Source organism: Pseudorca crassidens, chromosome 15, assembly GCF_039906515.1.
Source record: "Pseudorca crassidens isolate mPseCra1 chromosome 15, mPseCra1.hap1, whole genome shotgun sequence".
Classification (NCBI taxonomy): domain Eukaryota; kingdom Metazoa; phylum Chordata; class Mammalia; order Artiodactyla; family Delphinidae; genus Pseudorca; species Pseudorca crassidens.
The window spans coordinates 27,074,212-27,093,626 of record NC_090310.1 but is presented as its reverse complement, the minus strand read 5'-3'; the positions used below and the strand labels follow the sequence as shown (position 1 = coordinate 27,093,626).

The 19,415-nt window shown below is 51.5% G+C and overlaps 1 long non-coding RNA gene across 1 annotated transcript; it reads left to right on the top strand.

Moving 5' to 3' along the window:
* The first annotated feature begins 10,368 nt into the window (after positions 1 to 10,368).
* LOC137207129 (uncharacterized) lies at positions 10,369 to 17,914 on the top strand. Its single transcript, XR_010934948.1, has 4 exons — positions 10,369 to 10,621; positions 11,442 to 11,565; positions 15,748 to 15,867; positions 17,775 to 17,914. It is a non-coding gene; the product is annotated as an uncharacterized lncRNA (long non-coding RNA).
* The last annotated feature ends 1,501 nt before the right edge of the window (positions 17,915 to 19,415 follow it).

The window sequence follows — 19,415 nt, the reverse complement described above, 5'->3', positions numbered from 1 at the left end:
TTTATTCCACAAAGCACTTGCAAAGCACCTCCCGGGCACCCTCCCCTGTGCTGGGGCTCCAGAGACAACCAACAGCAGCCTGAGCAGAGCTCACAGGGCGCTCGCTGAGGGCCGGGCCCTGCACTCCCGGCTTCGCATCCACACGCTCTCGCTCTCTTGCTCCTCTGGTAACTCTATGAAGCCGTGACTATTACTATTATTATTATTACTTTTGGCCGCATTGGGTCTTTGTTGCTGCGCGCGGGCTTTCTCTAGTTGCGGCGAGCGGGGGCTACTCTTCGTTGCGGTGTGCCGGCTTCTCACTGTGGTGCCTTCTCTCTTGGTGGAGCACGGGCTCTAGGCGCGCAGGCTTAAGTAGTTGTGGCACGTGGGCTCAGTAGTTGTGGCTCGCGGGCTCTAGAGCGCAGGCTCAGTAGTTGTGGCACACAGGCTTAGTTGCTCCGCGGCATGTGGGATCTTCCCGGACCAGGGCTCGAACCCGTGTCCCCTGCATTGGCAGGCGGATTCTTAACTAGTGGGCCACCAGGGAAGTCCTGCAGTGACTACTATTAATCCCACTTTACAGATGAGAAGAAAAAGGTCCCTGTTTTCATGAAGCTTATATGTTAGTAAGGGAGACCAACGAAATGTTAAACACACACACACACACACACACACACATACACACACACACACACACACACGCGACATAACTCAGGGAGTGATGAACCAAAGGTAATTCTTAGAGCCTGAGTCCAGAGGCTCCCAGGCGCCTCCATCTCAACTCACAGTCTGTAATGTGTTTAGGGCCCAGAGCAAGAGCCCATGTACACTATATGTCTACAGGTTTAAAGTCAGATATCAAGCTCAGAAACCATGTAAATAAAATACGTCCTAGCCTCCCTCTTTAAGGAACACACCTTCACCACGACCCGGAAGGCCAGATCCGAACTCAGAACTCTCCCAGACTCCTTGGAGTTCCACAGACCACCCGCTTCTCTCCCCACACTCTCCACTCTGCCTGGAGGGGCCTGTGAACATACCCCAGGCTACAAGTCCAAGTTCTGTCCTAAGCCCCACAAATGCCTGCCCCTGAGCCTCCCGTGGGTTTAGGGGTGCACACACTGGAAGCCAGCCTGCCCTCAGCAGGGCAGAGCTAGGGGAGACACCTGAGCAGCCTTTGGAAGTGGGTCAGTGCTGCTGAGGAAGGGGGTTCCAGAGTTCTGGACACCTAGGACTTGGCCCAGAAGTAGGGAGTCGTGGGGACCACGTGGGCGCATCTCCCTGGCTCCACGGCTCCTTGCCTTGTGGGAAGGGGCCCGGCTGGAGAAGGACCAGTGTGGGCCCCTCCAAGGCATAGGGCCAGACTTGGCCGAGTGTAAAGGCGGTGTTGCTCTGCTCACAGCCTTCCGGTTGCTACTGTGGAAGCCTTGCTATCAGCATCCTGACCCTCCCCGATCCCTACCTGTCTGCCTCTGCCTTACCTCCTGTACTGGGTGGCATGGTGCTGCCCCCAGTTCATGTCCACCCAGAGCCTTAGAATGTGACCTTGTTTGGAAATAGGGCCTTGGCAGATGTCATCAAAATGAGGTCATACTAGATTAGGGTGGGCCCTAAACCCAATGACTGACATCCTTAGAAGAGGAGAAGACACACAGGGAGAAGGCCATGTGAAGATGGAGGCAGAGACTGGAGGGATGCTGCCACAAGCCAGGGACACCAAGGGCTATGGGAAGCCACCAGAAGCTGGAAGAGGCAAGGGAGGATTCTTCCCTAAAGCCCTTGGAGGGGGCACAGCCCTCCTGACACCCTGATTTCAGACTTCTCGCCTCTGTGAGGGGGTAAATTTCTGTTGTCTTATACCAGCAGGTTTGTGGTGATCCATTATGGCAGCCCGAGGAAGTTCACGCACCTCCCTGCCCATCCACCCCCCACCTCTCCCACACCCGGTGTCAGGCTGGTGTAGGAAAAAATGTCACTAGCAGGTCCCTCTCACAATTCACCTGGCCAATCCCAGAGGCAAAATGTTCTTAAAGACCACCTTTTCCAGGAAGATTTTCTGCACCTTTGCCCATGGCAGCCCTGGGGACAGGCTCTGGCTCCAGGGGGATGTGCCAGGTCCCTGAAGCAGGACCTAGAAGGAGGCGGGCTCTGCTCTGGAACAGCCAGCTGGGGAGCCCCTCACCGCCACCCGTCCCAGCCTCACCCACACCGGCCAGCGCCTGGGGGAATGTATGTCAACAAACCCCCCTGGGCTGCAACTACATGTGGTTTGTTGCTCAGCGTTCCAGTGGGAAGCTTGGCTGTGTTTGTCACAAGTGTTAGTGTTTGGTTACATTTAACCAAGGCCGAGGAGGTGGGGATGTGTGTGTGTGAGAGACAGAAAGAGGGAGTGTGCACGAAGCCTGCTGTAGGACTGCCTGACCTTCCCCACTTCCCACATACAGATGACAAACGTCAACTGAGCAAGAGGGCAGGTCTCTCTAGAAATCAGTGTTTGAACTCAACAGCAAAGAGCTGCTGTTTACTCTGAACTTCATGAAATGAGATGACTTCTCACCTCCAGATAAGTCATCAGGGTTGCGTACTGTTTGAATACCAAAAGCCATTTGTCTGTTCATCCACCTATCCATCCACCCCCCCCCATATCCATCCATCCTTCCATCCATCCACCCGTCCATCCATCTATCCACCCACCCATCCATCTATCCACCCACCCGTCCACCCACCCATCCATCCATCCATCATTTGCTAAGTTCCCACTATAAACACTGTAATAACATTAACAGCAATAATAACAGTTTCTATTCAATGGGCACTTTCAATGAAAGAGGTTGTGTGCTAAGCACTTTGTGTGCATCATGTTTCATTCCCACAAATAATTCTATAAGATAGATGCCAATAGACCCAGTTCACAGAGGGGGGAAAGTAAGGCCCAGAGAGGTTAAGTCTCTTACCTAAGGCTTTACAGCCTACTATGGAAGATCAAATATGGCCAGAAATTCCCTGTTGTTCTTCCCACCAAGAGGCAGAGTCTACTTCTCCACTCCCCTAAATCCAGGCTAGCCTCATGACTTGCTTTGACTAATAAAATGTGCCAGAAGTAGTGTTGCTCGAGCCCCAAGCTCAGGCCTCAAGAAGCCTGGCAGCTTCTGTCTTTGCTGACCCGAAACCTCCACAAAAGGAAGCAGGTCTCACCCACTGGAAGATGAGAGGTCAACTGAGGCCACCCAGCCAACAGCCAGCACCAGCTGCCACACATGCGAGGGAGGCCATCTGGACCTTCCAGCTCGGCTGACCCTCCAGCTGAGGGAACCCAGTCAAAACCAGCAGATGAGGCACTAAGCTAATCACAGAATCATGAAAAGTAATAAACTGTTGTTTTTAAGCCATTATGTTTTGGGGGGTGTTTGTCACGTAGCCAAGGCTATCTAAGACATGTTGTAAGAGGCGAAGCCAAGGTTCTAACCTGGTCTCCCATTTCTAGAATCTGGGCCTCTCAGAGGCAGAGACTGTGACCACAGAGCTGAAGAGGATGTAGCCCTTGATTGTGGGGACCTCGGGGAACACACACTCCAACAAAGACCCTGCTGGGTCATCCATGTGAAGGAAGGCGTAGGTTCCTGGGACACTGGCTTACGTGTTCCACTTATACAGCAACCAAGTGCTGCACACCTACCAGGTGACAGGCACTATACTAGGTGCTGGGTATGTGGCAGCAAGCAAGAGATCTCTGAGCTCAGGAAGCTCGAAATTTAGGGAAGAAGATAGACAAAAGTAAACCAGTAACCAAGCCATGACAAGTTGTGAAAAATGTTGTGAAAGAAACCAAGAGGCCTTGAGGAGAGAAAATAATGGAATGAATTAACTTTAGATCTGGTGATCAGGAAAGATTTCTCCACGAAGTTGATGTTTAAGCTGAATCCACCAGAATGGCAGAGAGACATGCAAAGAGTTACAGGAAAACTAATCCAAGTTGAAGCAACTGCATGAGCAAAGGTCCTGAGGAAGGATGGAGAACTGGAATTTCTAGTAAGGTGGGAGCAGAGTGGGTGAGGAGGAGAGTGGCTGAAGACAAAGAAGGGGACTTTGCCGATGTGAGTAAATTAGGGATCTTGAGGTGGGAGATTATCCTGGATAATCTGGGCCCAGCCTAATCACAGGTCCTTTTAGGAGGGAGGAAAGAGGGTCAGAGTCAGAGAGAGAAGATGTGATGATGGAAGCAGAGGTGACAGGGAAGAGAAGATGCAGCACTGCTGGCTTTGAAGATGGAGGAAGGGGCCGCGAGCCACGGAATGCAGGCGGCCTCCAGAGGCTGGGAAAGGAGGGATGAGGATTCTCCCTGACAGCTTCCAGAAGAAACACGGCCCTGCAGCCCCATGTTAGACTTCAGACTCCAGAACTGTAAGATAATAAAAGCTGTGCCGTTATAAGCCCCCAGCCTGGTGGTAAAAGTTATTAAGAATTGATGACATCAGGGCATTCAACCAAGAGTGGGACCCTTGAGAGCAAGGGGCTGTGAACCAGTGAATACAAAGGATGCCCATCCACATGGCCGGCCCTGAATCCCACGCAGAACTCATTCATCACAACGGTGAGATGGGCCGAGAAGTGAAAGCACGGGGGCCCCTGAGGGCATGTGGCAGTGAAGGGGACCCAGGCAGGGAGTTAGGAGAGCTGTTGAGGGGCTAACACTTGCTTTGAACCAGATTAAGGGAAGGAGGTAAGAGCAGCTCCAGGTTGGGGAAAACAAATGCAAAGGCTAGGAGGCTGGGAAGGGCTCGCTTTCCTGCTTCTTCCCCCAGAGATAGCTGTTCCCTCCTCCTTTCCTCCTCTGAGACTCAGCCTTCCTGTTCTCCGGAAGGCCTTTCCCTAATTTCCTAAGCTGGACTTAGCACCTCCCTTCTCTGATTATAGCATTTGGCCCCCATTCATTTGGATGTTTGTAAATAAACTTTATTTTGGAGACATTTAGGATTGACAGAAGAGTCGCAAAGACAGTACAGAGGGTCCCGCACACGCTTCACCCGGCTTCCCCTAATGCTAACATCTCCCGTGACTTAGCTTTTGTCAAAACTAAGCCCTTAATATCAGTACATTATTATAACTACATACACTCCAGACTTTATTCGGATTTCCCCCGTTTTTCCACGAATGCCCTTTTTTCTGTTCCAGGACCCAATGCAGGACACCACGTCACATTCAGCTCCCCTCCCTGCCCTAAAAATTAACACCTGAGTGTTAGACGTGCCAAGCCTTTCATGTGCTTGACCTCAATGAATTCTCACCATCATCACCTCCCACATTTTGCAGATGAGGAAACTGAGGCCTGGAGATGTTAAGTAAGTAGAAGTCCTTGAAGTATCACCCTGTCCCCCTGCAAAATCTGGGTCCTATTTCACCAACCCCGATCCCCCCCCACCATGTTTACCCAGGCCTGCTCTCTACACTATTCCAGGCCTTCCCAAACTTGAATCACGTTTTTCCTCCGGTACTCTTTCTTTGCTTAATATTTTTCTTGAAATCAACTCATTTTTTTTAAACCAAAAAAAAATTCTTAAAGGACTCAGAACACATCTATCACAGTGGAAAGCCTGGACTATTGGCCATAGGTAGCAGGTAGCTGTGCAAACAGAGATGATGAAGATGAAATGATTTTATAAATTCCAGCAGATGCTGGTGTCCAGGCTCTGGGAGAGTGAAGCCTCAGCACAAGACCCTCTCCCTGAGTGATCCGAGGGATGGAGCACCCTCGCTGCTCCAGCCAAGACCTGGAGCCTGTCTACAGGGGTTACTGGCTGCTAGGGAAACCCAGATGAGTCAACATAAGCACATGGCAGTGAGGAAGGGACCCAGCAGAGGTTAACACTAAACAGTTCCCAGTTATTAAGTACTGACTGCATGCCAGGCACTGTGCACTGTTTCACTGAAGTCCTCTAAAAGTTGGTCCTCTTCACTATCCCCATTTCACAGATGCGGAAACTGAGCTCAGGGAAGTTACATAGCGAGCCCATAGACACACAGAATGAAGCGGGACTTGAATGATTTCACTTGCTGAATCCTGCCATTTCTACTTCTAAGCATCTCTCTTACCGGTTGCCTTAAAGTCTCTCCCCAAGATAATTAGAACGTGAGGCTGGGTTGTCAATTCCCATTCGTTAAACACCCACCTGCACCAGGCTCGGTGCCGGGCATCTGACAGATACTGTGTCATGTGAGCCTTGGGAAAACCCTGAGCAGAGGTGGTGTGGCTTTCCTCAGTTTACAGATTAGGCAACCAAGACAAAGAGAAGCAGGGTATCTTGCCTAATGTCACAAAGGCAGAAAGTGATGTGACCAGGACTCCACCTCAGACTGGCTTTCGTTGAGAGGCCTTAGTCACACATCTGGGAATGCTTGGGACTTACCAGAACTGAGGACGGTCACAAAAGAGCTTTTGAGAATCTGATGACCCCAGATCAATCACAGGTAGCTTTAGGCAAATCACTGTAGGAAAATGTATCCGCCCCCACGCCCCCACCGAAAGGTAAATTAGGGAGTATTTGACTTACGAAAGTCTCAATCCTCTGGGCATTTTCTCCTTTTCCTTTTTTTCTAAGCAAAGAGCCTGCCCTTGCTCATGGCCTCCAGGAGAAGTACAACGGTGCTTCGGGAACACTTTCTGGGTTTTTACATAAAGGCTTTGGCTTGCAAAGGTCGAGGCCAGGGAGCAGCCAGCTACAGGCTGATTTGGGGTTTTTGTGTGTTTTTGTTTTTTAATGTGATAAGAACACTTAACATGAGATCTACCTCTTGACAAATGTTTAAGTGCACAATACATTATTATTAACTACAGGCACTATGTTATATAGCAGATCTCTCCAATTTATTCATCTCGCACAGCTGAAACTTTATACCCACTGGACAGCAACTCCCACTTTCCCTGTCACCCTAGCCCCTGTCAAGCATCCCTCTGCTTCTGTGAGTTTGACTATTTTAGATTCCTCATATAAGTGGGTCATGCAGTATCTATCTCTCTGTAACTGGCTTATTTCATTCAACATGTCTTCCAGGTTCATCCACGGTGTCACAAATGGCAGGATTTCCTTCTTTTCTAAGGCTGACTAATATTCCATTGTACGTATATTCCACATTTTCTTAATCTAGCCACCTGTCAGTGAACACTTAAGTTGTTTCCATATATTGACTGTTGGGAATAACGCTGCAGCAAACATGGGGCTGCAGATAGCTCTTCGAGATCCTCATTTCAGTCCCTTTGGATACATACACAGAAGTGGAATTGCTGGATCATGTGGCACTTCCAGTTTTGTTTTGTTTTTTAATTTTTATTGGAGTAGAGTTGATTTACAATGTTGTGTTAGTTTCAGGTGTACAGCAAAGTGAATCAGTTATACATAGATCCACTCTTTTTTAGATTCTTTTCCCACATAGGCCATTACAGAGCATTAAGTAGAGTTCCATGTGCTATACAGTGGGTCCTTATTAGTCATCTATTTTATATACAGTACTGTGATATGTCAATCCCAATCTCCCTGTTTTTAATTTCTTGAACTGTTTCCCAAGTTGATTGCTTCTTTTGCTACGCTATTTTTGTAAATAAAGTTTTATTGGAACATAGCCATGCCCGTTTGCTTATGTATTGTCTGGGGCTGCTCTTGACCCACAGGGGCGGAGTTGAGTTGTTGCTACAGAGATTATACTACGGCCTGTAAAGCTTGAAATATTTACTATCTGGTGCTTTACAGGAAGTTTGCCAACCCCTGTTCTAGCCCTCTGGGCCTCCAGGGAATTGAGGCCAGGCCACCATGTTTGGACCAGGAACATGTTGGAAGCAATAGGATAAAGATTATGCTGAGTAGAGGAAGAAGAAGAGAAAGGGACACCCATTCTGATTCCTGAGTGTCAGAGAGACCACAAGAGAGAAAACGGATGACCCTGACCACAAGGTCCTGTTCCAAGCAGCTCCAAACCTCCAGATCTCAAGGGGCCACTGACACGCCCCGTGCAGCCCAGCATGCACTCCCACAGGTGGGTTAGCCCTGACAAACCAAGGCTAAACGTTCCCACCAGCCTGGCAGGATGGAGGCATCAACAGAAATGGAACGAATTTATACAAAACTCAAATTCCAAGACACCTGAGTCTGGAGCTGTGTCTTACAGGTCTACATGTAGTAGACAAGTCCACTTCACTTTAAAGGCAGTCACGTGACAGAAGCCACATTGACTTGGACTTCAGGACTCTCTCCACTGAGTAAAGGCAGGGACCTCCCTGGTCGTCCAGTGGGTAAGACTCCACACTCCCAATGCAGGGGGCCCAGGTTTGATCCCTGGTCAGGGAACTAGATCCCGCATGCAGGCCGCAACTAAGAGTTCGCATGCTGCAACTAAGAGTCCACATGCTGCAACAAAGAAGCCTGCACGCCACAACTATGAGCCCACATGCCGCAACTAAAGATCCCACGTGCCACAACGAAGATCCCACATGCTGCAACTAAGACCTGGCACAGCCAAAATAAATAAATAAATAAATAAATAAATAATTTTTTTAAAAAAAGGCAGACACACAAATGAGGGCACAGGTCCCCTGGTCCCTCCAAAGTGACAGCCAGCCTCACCTTATCCTCAAGAAGAGGAGGCAGGAGGGCAATCACCCCCATTTCACAGGTGAACAAAGTGAGGCACAGGGGCTGTTTAGTCAATGAAACCAGCCCCCAAAGCCATGGTGGGTAGAACCTTCTGGAAAAAACCCTCCCTGGGCAGGAGGTGAGAAGGCCTCTGACCCGAGGGCTGGAGTCTGGCTCACTCTGTGTTCACGGCTCCACTTGGGCAGGCGGTGCCCTCTCTGCTGGCATCCTCCATGCAGCATGAGGGCTGTGGGCAGTCGTGGGGTTCAATGCAAGAACTACACCCTGGGCTCCTCACACTTATGCTTCCCAGGAAGCAGAGCCAATGGGTCAGACAGGGCAGGAGGCCAGAGCCAGGGCACTCTCCACTCTGAGTCCCTGTTCACAGCAACCCAACCGATCCTCACATGCTTGAACTCAACCCCTTCTCCCTGCTTCCCAGAAGATGCACGCTCAGGACTCAGGGCTGTGAGATGTCCCCATGCTGCCTGCACTGAACAAGGGGATGGGAAGCAGGAGACTGCACTGTCACGTAACAAGTGGCTCCCATCAGGCCAGGGCCCCTGCGGCAGAGGGAAGACACAGACACCAGAGAAAGAGGGCTCACAGCAGCGCTAGAGTTCACATCCTGCTTCTTGGGGCCTGTTCCAAACTGTGCTGCTTTCAGAAAGCCGACCCTCTGCCACCATCAAGTCACTCTTGTTATTCGCTTACTGCATGCCAGGCACTGGGCACATTGATCTCATTTAATCCTCCCAACAGCCCAAAGTTGGAACTGCTATTACCCCCATTTCATGGATGAAGGAACTGAAACAGAGAGGTTGAGTAACCTGCCCAAGGTCACACAGCTATCAGAGGCTGAAGTGAGATGCAATGGGACACTTGAGCCCAAGCTGCTGCTTTAAAAATGTGCTTTGTTTCAAAGATGCTACTTCTTTTTTTTAATTAGCAATTTTGAAAACTAGAACGTTCACATGGGTCCCCAAAAAAGAAAACAGGCTATGAACAAATCTGTGTCCCTTCCCCTTCCCGTGTGCCCCAACCACTAAGTCTCACCCCCGCCTCCACAGGTAACGTTTAGTCATTCGGTGGTTAGCCACAGTTTCTTCATGCAAATATTAGCTGATACAAATATATACTCAGCCCTCCCTTTTTTTTTTTTTTTTTGCGGTACGTGGGCCTCTCACTGTTGTGGCCTCTCCCATTGTGGAGCACAGGCTCCGGACGCCCAGGCTCAGCGGCCATGGCCCACAGGCCCAGCCGCTCTGCGGCACGTGGCACCTTCCCGGACCAGGGCACGAACCCGTGTCCCCTGCATCGGCAGGCGGACTCTCAACCAATGCGCCACCAGGGAAGCCCAGCCCTCCCTTTTTTTAATGCAAAGATGTATATACTATATACTGTCTTGAATCTTGCTTTCCTCACCTAATAAAGCTTAGAGACAGTTTCTCACTGTTCTTTACAACAGCAGAGTACAGTATTCCATTTTATATGGAGTGGGCCAGTGTCTTTTATCAGCCCCCTACTGATGGAGGGTCTAGGTTGTTTTCAGTATCTGGTTTTTACAAACAATGTTGCAAAGGATAACTTGTACATAAATAATGTCCCAGGAGTTCCAGTTTATTTGTAGGATTATTGTTGGGCAGCAGCCCAGCTGGGACAGAGGGTTTCTGCATTTGTAATATGGACAGATATTACCAAAGGAAAGACCAGGTTCCAAACAAGGCACAGCTCAAACTCCAAAGCCCTCGGGCTGCGGGTCGGGTGGAGCGAAGGCCTGGCGAGGCACCATCTCCAGGGGCGTGGTCCATGGCAGTGGATGGGGCCTATGGCATTGGGCGGGGTCTGGAGGGCAGAAAGAAGAGCCCCTCCCCCTCGCCCCACCAACACTGGCTCTTCTAGTCCAGCCACCTTCTCACCTCACCCCCACCTGCCCCCTCTAAATCTTCCCGTGATGACTTAACCGTCATGGCAGCGCATGGCCTTAAACGCGATGAAATAGCACACAGCTGCAACAGGTAAGGAGGCCAGCGGGTGAAGAGCACCAAGCTGTATTAAAACGGGGCAAAACGGGAAAGCATGCCGCGAAGGGAGGCCCGCATCACCCCCGACCATTCCCCAGGGATGACCATGTGCAGTGGGGCAAGGTTTCATTTACCGGACTTTTCCCTGACCAGCTGAACCATTAAACTAGGACACCGAGATGCCTGCCACCGTACCCTGGGCATTTCCTAATCAGGAGGGTATTCGTGGCAGCCCCGCCCTGTGCAGAAGGTTTCACGTGCATTATTCCAGTGAAGCCTCCCAGCCACCCATGAGGTCAGTTCTATTATTACCTTCATCCTCCCTCCGGAAGGGGACACAGGTGAGGTAACTGCCAAGCCACAAGTTCCAAAGAACGTCTGTTTGGATCATCAGAGCCACAACTCATAAGCAGGACATTTGAAGGCAGTGGGTAATGAGGCTAAAAATATTTATTTGGAACAGATTCTAAGGGCAGGCCACATTCCTGTTCAAACCCCACCTCCTGTTACAATAGCTTTGGGTTCAGGGAAGGACTGGTGAGTAAGGGTTCCATCCCGGCTCTTCTTTTATGATACACATGGATTTATTATGCAATAAGGTTAACACATGCTTATGGCAGAAAATTTGGGACATCCGGGGAGAAAATGAAATGAATCCATACACCCATCACCCAGGGGAAGCCTCTATTAACATCATGGTACAGTGGCTGCCACCCTCCGTTCTCGGCATGTGTGTATATGTTCATGTGTTAACTGAAACAGAACACATGTGCAGAAAAATGCACGGATCATACATGTATAGCTCAATTTTCAGAGTGAAAACTCCTGCAACACAAGCATCCACGTCAAGAAACAGAACGTGAGTGACCACGTGTGTGTTTTCGAAACAAAATCAGGATCCTTTGACGTTGTGGGATGACTGTGTCCTTCCCCAAAAGGTATGTCTGCGTCCTAAGCCTGGGGACCTGTGAATGTGGCCATATTTGGAAATACGGTCTTTGCTGATATAATCGGGTCAGGATGAGGTCCCTGTGGATTCGGATAGGCCCTGATCCAATCACTGGGATCCGTATAAGAAGAGACACAGACAGAGGGAAGAAGACCCATGATGTGACGAAGGAGCAGTGCAGCCACAAACCGAGGAACACCACGGATTGCCAGCGAACACCAGCAGCTAGAAGAGGCAAGGAAGGGTCCTTTCCTACAGCCCTTCAGAGAGAGTGTGGTCCTGCCAGCATCTTAATTCAGACTTCTAGCCTCCAGAGCTCCGAGCAAAACAATTTCTGGGTTTCTTTGTTTTTATTTTTTTTTTTAACACTGAACAGTATTTCTTCCAATTTCTGTTGTTTTAAGCCACCTGTTTGTGACAGCATGTCACGGCAGCCCAAGGAAATGAATACATATGATGTATATGCAGTTCAGGATTTTTTATGGTTATGGGAGTCATATGAGTTCACCTTTCACCTCCAGCTCCTGGACAGATCTAAGAACGTCACCTCCTGCAGCCTGGTGACCATGGCAGACACATCGGATGGCGTCACCACCTAAAGCACTTCAGTGGCTCCCCCGTGTCCCTGTGGTCTGGCGCCTGTACCCTCCCACCTCATCTCATCCCTCGCTCCCTGTTCGGCCACTCAGGCCACATTTTGGCCCTTCTCCTCTCTGTCTCTGTGGCCACAGGGCCTTAGTACATGCTGTGCCATCTGCCAAAGATGCCTCTACTCTCCCCTCGACACGTGCACGTCATCATCCTTCAGATCTAAACTATTCCCTGCCTCCCTACATCATGTACCTGGTAACACCAGTGATCTCAGGACCTCTTCGTAGGGTGTTTGGGGGAGAGGCTTCCAGGGAACTGCCCCCGAGTCTGTCACTCCCAAGATCTTGGCTCTGTGTCCCCACCTCCCAGAGAGGAGACATCCCCACCGGTCAGTGGTCCCCAGGGCTCCTTCTTCCGCATCTCGCCTCTCCTCACCACCCATGGCCACCTCTCGGCATCGCAGTGGTGCTTCCCACCCTCTACTCTCCATACCCAGCTGAGGGCTCTATAACACGCACCCAGCTCCCTTCCTGAAAACCCTTTCATTGCCCCCCACTGGCATCAGGGTAAATTTCTAGCTCCTACTTCGTGAGCCTCTTGACAAGGCCATTTTGATCCAGCCTCCAATGAGCACTTACTGCACCAGCCTCAGTCCCCGGCGCCAATTCACCTCAGTCCTCCTGTCCCCAACAGGCTGGGAGCCATCATGCCTCAGTGCCTTCTCCCTTTGTCCCTTCTGTTCCCTTTGCCTGGGCCCCTTCTCCTTTGGGCTTCACCTGGCTAAATGCTCACTGCAGCCTTCTCAACTCCCACCAAGGTACCACCTCCTCCAGGAAGCCTTCCCTATGCCCCCGACTGTGTTTCCCCTGAGGCAAGAATGGTGTTTTGATTGAACTGAGGACCCCCAAAGTGGGTACGCAACGAGCATTTATCAGAGAAATTATGTCCCAAAGACAAGGCCCGTGATAACAGAGTCAGGTTTCCATGACGCATCCAAATTATAGTGACTTTACCAGGATGCCCCCAGGGTCAAACCTTCATCCACGCTGCCCAAGTCAGGCTTCACCCCATGTACCCAGGGATCGGGGCTTGGAGGTACCGCTCTGGCCCTTACCAGCCACAGACGGTGCTCTGTTCAGAGCCTCCAGGCCCATCTTCAGAGCACCTCTGAAGCCCACCTGTCTTACTCTGAACCCACCTCCCATCTCAAAGCGGGGGAGCACAGTTCTGCCCCCTGAGATCCAGGCCCACAACACCCCAAAGCCTCAGGAGGTCCCTTCTGACCCTGCTTCTGAGGTTTACCTTCCCCATGCTGTATGCTCGGCCCAGGATGGATTTATCACCAGGTTGGGGGACAGGGAACTCACTCCCTTACAGGAAGCTCACCCCTCCCAGAAGGAATGGTTGGGCCCTCCAGCTGAAATAAAGCCACCCCAGTGGGCCCCAACCCTGCAACGTCATGACACCAGGGGTCACCAAGAGCATCTGCAGGAGGCAGCGCTGGCCCTTCTCTCTTGACCTTGACCAACTCAGTCCTGCCTCCCTCCACGCTTTTCTCCATCATGAAACAGGATACCAGGGCGTCCACATTCCCCTAAACGTGCAGTCGTGCTGAGCCCCAGCCCCCTTCCCCCCGTAGGCTGGCACCTGGGCGCAGTGTTGGCCAATCCTCCCGTTTACAGGACAAGCCGGACGTTCACATTTCTGTGTGAAATGGCCCTACTTTAAAACAGGACTCAAATTTTCCAAATCTCTGAGTGGCCAGATAGGAGCCCAGGTCATGGACCTCTGGGCTCAGGACGCCAGCAGGGATGCACAGGGAGGTTCGTGATAGCTCTGGCTTTCCCAAGCACTACTGCTGGGGACTTGCTTTAAGTCACATAACTAAAAAGGCTGCTGTGAGGCTCTGGGACCAGCTGGGATGGGCTATCGATATGCTGGATGGGCAGCTGAGCGTTCAGGGTTTTGTCTGGAAACACAAAGGCCTGGGGCGGGGAGACAAAGCTGAAAGCGTTATCAGCAGTGACTCAGCGAGCCCACGTTAACATCCCTAGAAAGGCAGCCAGGGTGGGGTTCTCAGCAGGGTGGCAGGAAGCCCACATCCTTGGGGTGTGTGCAGCTGTCTGTGATCTGGGATCTGGGGTGATTTCCTCACCCTCGTCTGAGGAGGTGACGCTCTCAAGAGCAGATTGTCAGGGACGGTTTCCCAAGCTGGGAGCCGAGGGCCACCTCCCTCCTAACAAGACCAGGCAGCCCAGGACGGGGAGGGAGGGACTCCAGGGGCAAGTCTGCGCCCGTCTTGGGCAGGGTTCCGGCAGGGAGTGAAGCAAACCTCAGCTCACGTCTGCTCATCACCTGCCCTGCACCGCCCCAGAGAAGGCTCTGCCCAGCAGGGCCTGGCATGTCGTCAGCACTCAATAAATACTTGTTGAATGTATGGCTGGCTGGCTGGCTGGATGAATAGACGGTTGGACAGATAGACAGACGGATGCATGGATGGATGAACAGATAGATGCACAGATGCATGGATGAATAGATGCATAGATGGATAAACAGACAAGACGGATAGATGGATAAACAGACAAGACGGATAGATGGATGAATAGATGACTAATGGACGAACAGAGAGACGGATGCAGGGGTGGCTGAATGGATGAACAGACAGATGGAGTCATAAATCTTTAAGGATAGAGAAAGACACTTCGCAGGCCCAAGGTGCCGACTGGGCATGATAGAAGCAGCCCGTCTTACAGTAAACCTCAGCCTCCAGCAGGGAAAGCGCTGTGGACGGTGATGTGGGCAATTCACACAGCTGGGACTCATGGAGAAGTGGGCGGGCGTGTGACTGCACTTACATACCTCCAGGCCTTGGCCTGTGATGTTCCTTCTGCCTACAACACCCTTCTCCACTTCTTTGCCTGTCCATCTCCCACTCAATCTTTTATGACTCATCTTGGACTTCTGTGTCCCAAGGAAGTCATCTGAGAGGTCCTCCTCTCCCTAACCTGGCCTGCCAGGTTCCCCCCACAGACCACCCTGTGTCATGATGGTCTGTTCACTCCTGACCCCCCAGTGGGCTGTGGGCCCCTGGCGGGCAGAGACCAGGCCCAGCTCCCGTCTCCATCCCCAGCGCTGAGCCTGGCACTCAAAGTACTCAGGAAATGCCAGTGAACTCAAAGCCAGCACACAGAGGGGGGATTCTGTTCCCCACTCCCCCAGTGTACAGAAAATGTGATCTGATGAGAAAGATACTTGCCCAACTCAACTTTAAAAAATGAAATTGGAGTCACAAAAGCAAAGCAGGCTCAGAAGGAAAAACACAGAGCCCTAGACTTGTGGTTTGATAGAACAGAAAAGCTCCATATTTATGTCGTGTATCATGGTGCACAAAGAGCCGTCACGAGTCAGCTCAATCCTGTCGTGGTAGCCATGTTTGCTAAGTGGAAACAGAGGCCCGGAGCTAAAGTGGCTTGTCCAGGGTCACAGTGAGTGTTGGGACCAGGGCCAGGGCTGGGATCCCAGGCAGGGGGCTCACATGCCAATCCACTCGTCCTCCTTCTAACAACTGTCTACTTTCCAGGTTAGGAACCTGCTGGGGGCTAGGCCAGCCCAGGAGGGGAAAGGCTGACTTCCCCACATGGAGGCGATAAGGAGGCTCAGAGACTCTAAGTCACCTACCTGGGCTCACACAGCTAGGAAGGTAAGAAGTGGCCAGCTGGGGAGAAGGGCAGGCCGGGAACCCTGGGCCGGGCAGAGACTTCATCCCTAGGGCCCCTGCACTGCCACCTGGACCACCATGGACCCCCAGCTGGGAAGACGGGCCCCCCACCCCCCATGTGGAGTCTAGATCTCTCAGAGCCCCAGCCCCGCCCATCCTGGGCTCAAAAGATAAGACTCCTTCAGCAGAATTGGTGACAGGCTGTCCTAACTGGCTCAGCCAGGAGATGCCCAAGTTTGGGTCAGAGGGCACGGTTCTGACTCCCAGCTCTGCCACTTGTGAACTGTGGGAGCTTCTGCATGCGTGTCTCTAAAGCGGTGGTGATGAAGCCTGCCGACAGGGTGGTCATGCCCATCACACGAAATCGCGTATTCAAGCACCGGCCACAGTGCCTGGGAAACCGTAAGTGTTGCCGTCCTCGCCACCAACAGCATCTTCATGACACCAAAGCACAGCAAAGAGGCTCAGAGTTTGCTGCAGGGGAGGATGAATTGCAAAGAATAGGTCTTCTGTGCTTTACCCTTCTCAGGCTGATAGGGGAAGGCTGGAGGTCCCAGCGCACAGATGGGGCTGGGGGGGAGTCCCCTCCTGCAGGAACCTACATGGCAGGGAAGGCAGGGCCACCCACTGGGGCCAAGGAGACCCAGTTAGCAACAGATCAACAGCCCCATCTGTGATGGAGAGAGGAAGGGCCAGTGTGAAGGCCAGGAGGCGGGAGCTGGTTCAGCCTGGCAACGAGAGTGGGCAGTTTCTGTCTCCCCTCCTCTCACCAGGGTCTGTGCTCCCCCGGCCAGGCTCTTCCTCCCCAACTCCCTTGGTCTGCTCACTGCTCGCTCCCCAAGGCATTCCGCACCGATTCCTGCCACCCAGCAAGGGAGGGTACCAACCCCGCAGCTTTGGAGCCAGACGGGGCTGGAATCAAATTCTGATGTTCCCACTTGCTAGCTCTGGGCTTTGGCTGTCTCTTCTGGAAAGAGGGGACTAAACGCCCCTTGTGGGAAAGGAACTTAGCACAGCACACAGGCTGCTCAGGGTCCTGGGGCAGCCTCACTGGGGTCCTCCTAATAGGTGCCTCTCTTCCAAACAATAAACCTGTACAGCTACTTGGGAAAAGCGCTTGTCCATTTCTCAAACTAAACATAAACTCAGACATTTATACAATCCCACTCCTGGCTGGGCATTTAGCCCAGAGAAATGAAAACTTATATCCATACAAAAACCTGCAGCAGCTTTATTCAGAATAGCCCCAAACTGGAAACAGCCCAGACGCCTCTCAAGAGGTGAACGGTTAAGCAGTCTGTGGCATGGCCACGTTGTGGGTTACTCCCCAGCCACAAAAGGGAAGGAACCACTGACACACAAAACAACTCAGATGGATCTCAGGAGCATTGTGCTGCGTGGGAAAAAAAAGCCAACCTCCGAGGGCACATGCTAGATTATTCCATCTATATAACATTCTCAAATGACAAAATTATAGAGATGGAGACCATATTTGTGGTTGCCAGGGGGTCAGAGGTGGTCAGGGGCAGGGCGGCGGGTGTGACTGTATGAGGAGATCTTTGTGATGATGGAGTAGTTCTAGTCTTCATTGTGATAGTGGTGAAGTGAATCCACACACATGACAAAATGGCACAGAACTATGCATGCACACACGCACGCATGCACACACACGCGCGTGTTCTCTACCAATGTCAATTTTGATATTGTAGCATAATTATGTGAGGTGTAACCATTAGAACTGGGTGAAGGGTATGTAGGACCACGCTGTACTGTCTTAGCAATTTCCTGCGACTCTAGAATTATCCCAGAAGTAAAAGTGTGGTTTTTTTGTTTTTTTTTTTAATGGCACGCATGGTATGATGTCTACAATTGGCTCTCAAATACTCCAGCCATAAAGGGAAAAAAGCAAGAGAGGGAGCCCGCAAGGAGGTGATAAAACAAGATTGCAAAACATTGCTGATGATGACGCCAAGGGGTGGGGATGAGGGAATCACTGTCTGGACCTCTTGATTTCTGTACATTTTTGAAATTTTCCATAATAAAGCTGTTAAATTTTAAATGCTGATATGCACGGGCGGGCTCACGTAGGCCCAGACACCAACGTGCAGGCGTGCTCCGAGAGCCCTGACTCACACCCCCTCCGAGCCCAGGAATCCTTCCAGACAGCTGTATGTGTATACATGTGCATTAAGGAAATAAATAACGCTTAACCACCGTTGTGGAATCCAGCCACACCGGGTCGCATGACCATCAGGCCATCTGCAGGGCAGGGCTCAAAGGGGTCCAAGGGCTGTTTTGAACTCCTATAGAGAATCTTCTGGAAACTGGGGGCGGTGGGGGTGTGTGTGTGTGACTAAGATGGCTCCTTATGGGAGAGGGTGTTGGGAGGGGAAGACTCCCAAGAAGGGCTTAGATCCACAACAGTTTCCCCAGGCGGCCCCAGAGTCTGGGGGCTGGGGAGGAGCTGGCTCTTAGGCAAAGGGAGGCCTGGGGAGGGGGCTTGTCACTGCAGGGGACGGGGGCGTGGTCCCTCAGTGTGCCTGGGCAGGCGGCTGTGCCAGTCCACCCTGCCTGATCCCTTCAGTGGCATTATTATTTCCTGAGATTTTTAAGTGATGGCTTGACGTTGGGGGAAGTCACTACTTGCTCTGAACCTCAGTTTCCTCAGCTAGAAAATGGGTCCAATGACAGCACAAATCTCACAGGGTTTCTGTGAAGGTCAAGTATGGTGGCTACAGCCTTACACAAAGCTGACTTAGTGCCAGGCCCTGCACTAAGGACTCTGTGCACGTTAAATCCTTCAATATATGGCACTGTTACCACCCCCACTTGCCAGATGAGAAACCAAGGCACAGAGAGGTTGAGAAACTTGCCCAAGGTCACACAGCTGTTACGTTCAGGAACCTGTAGGTCAAGCATTGAGTTCTAGGCCCTCGGTACTTAAATGTTATTTATGGGGATGATTTTATGTTTTAAAGCATGTTCATAGCTGAAGCATGAGTTGGGAGGGAAATACAGGGTAGAAAACGCCTTTCTGTTCCCCCTTGAAGACCTGCCACCAGCTGGGCTGGAAAGATGACTAGAGGGCCCAGTGAGCCCAGGCCAAAGACCAGCACTCCACCAGAAAGGACTAGTCAGACATGGCCAGTCGGGGTGGGGGAGGAAGGGAGCCCCCCGCCAGCCCACCTCAGTGCCTGGCCTTCTCAACATGACATGTCACAGAGGAGCAAGGGGATGACAGTGCGGACTTTGAAGTGGAGGCAAGGACTCCTGCCTGTCAAGCTCAGAAACAACACTTGCTTGTGCATCACTGTGGGACTGAGCCTCAACTTCCCCCTCTGTATAATGGGGCTAGCCAGGCCTACTGCCTGGGAGGCCTTGAGATGCGGCCAGTGCCCACCTCATTCTGCAGCCATCCATCTCCCCTTTCTCCCTGAAGCACTCTTTCCTCACAAAGAAGGCCACACCCAGCAAGAACACAAGGGCAGGTGCGAGCAGAGAGAAGTAGCTAGAAGCATGTAGAGGTGACT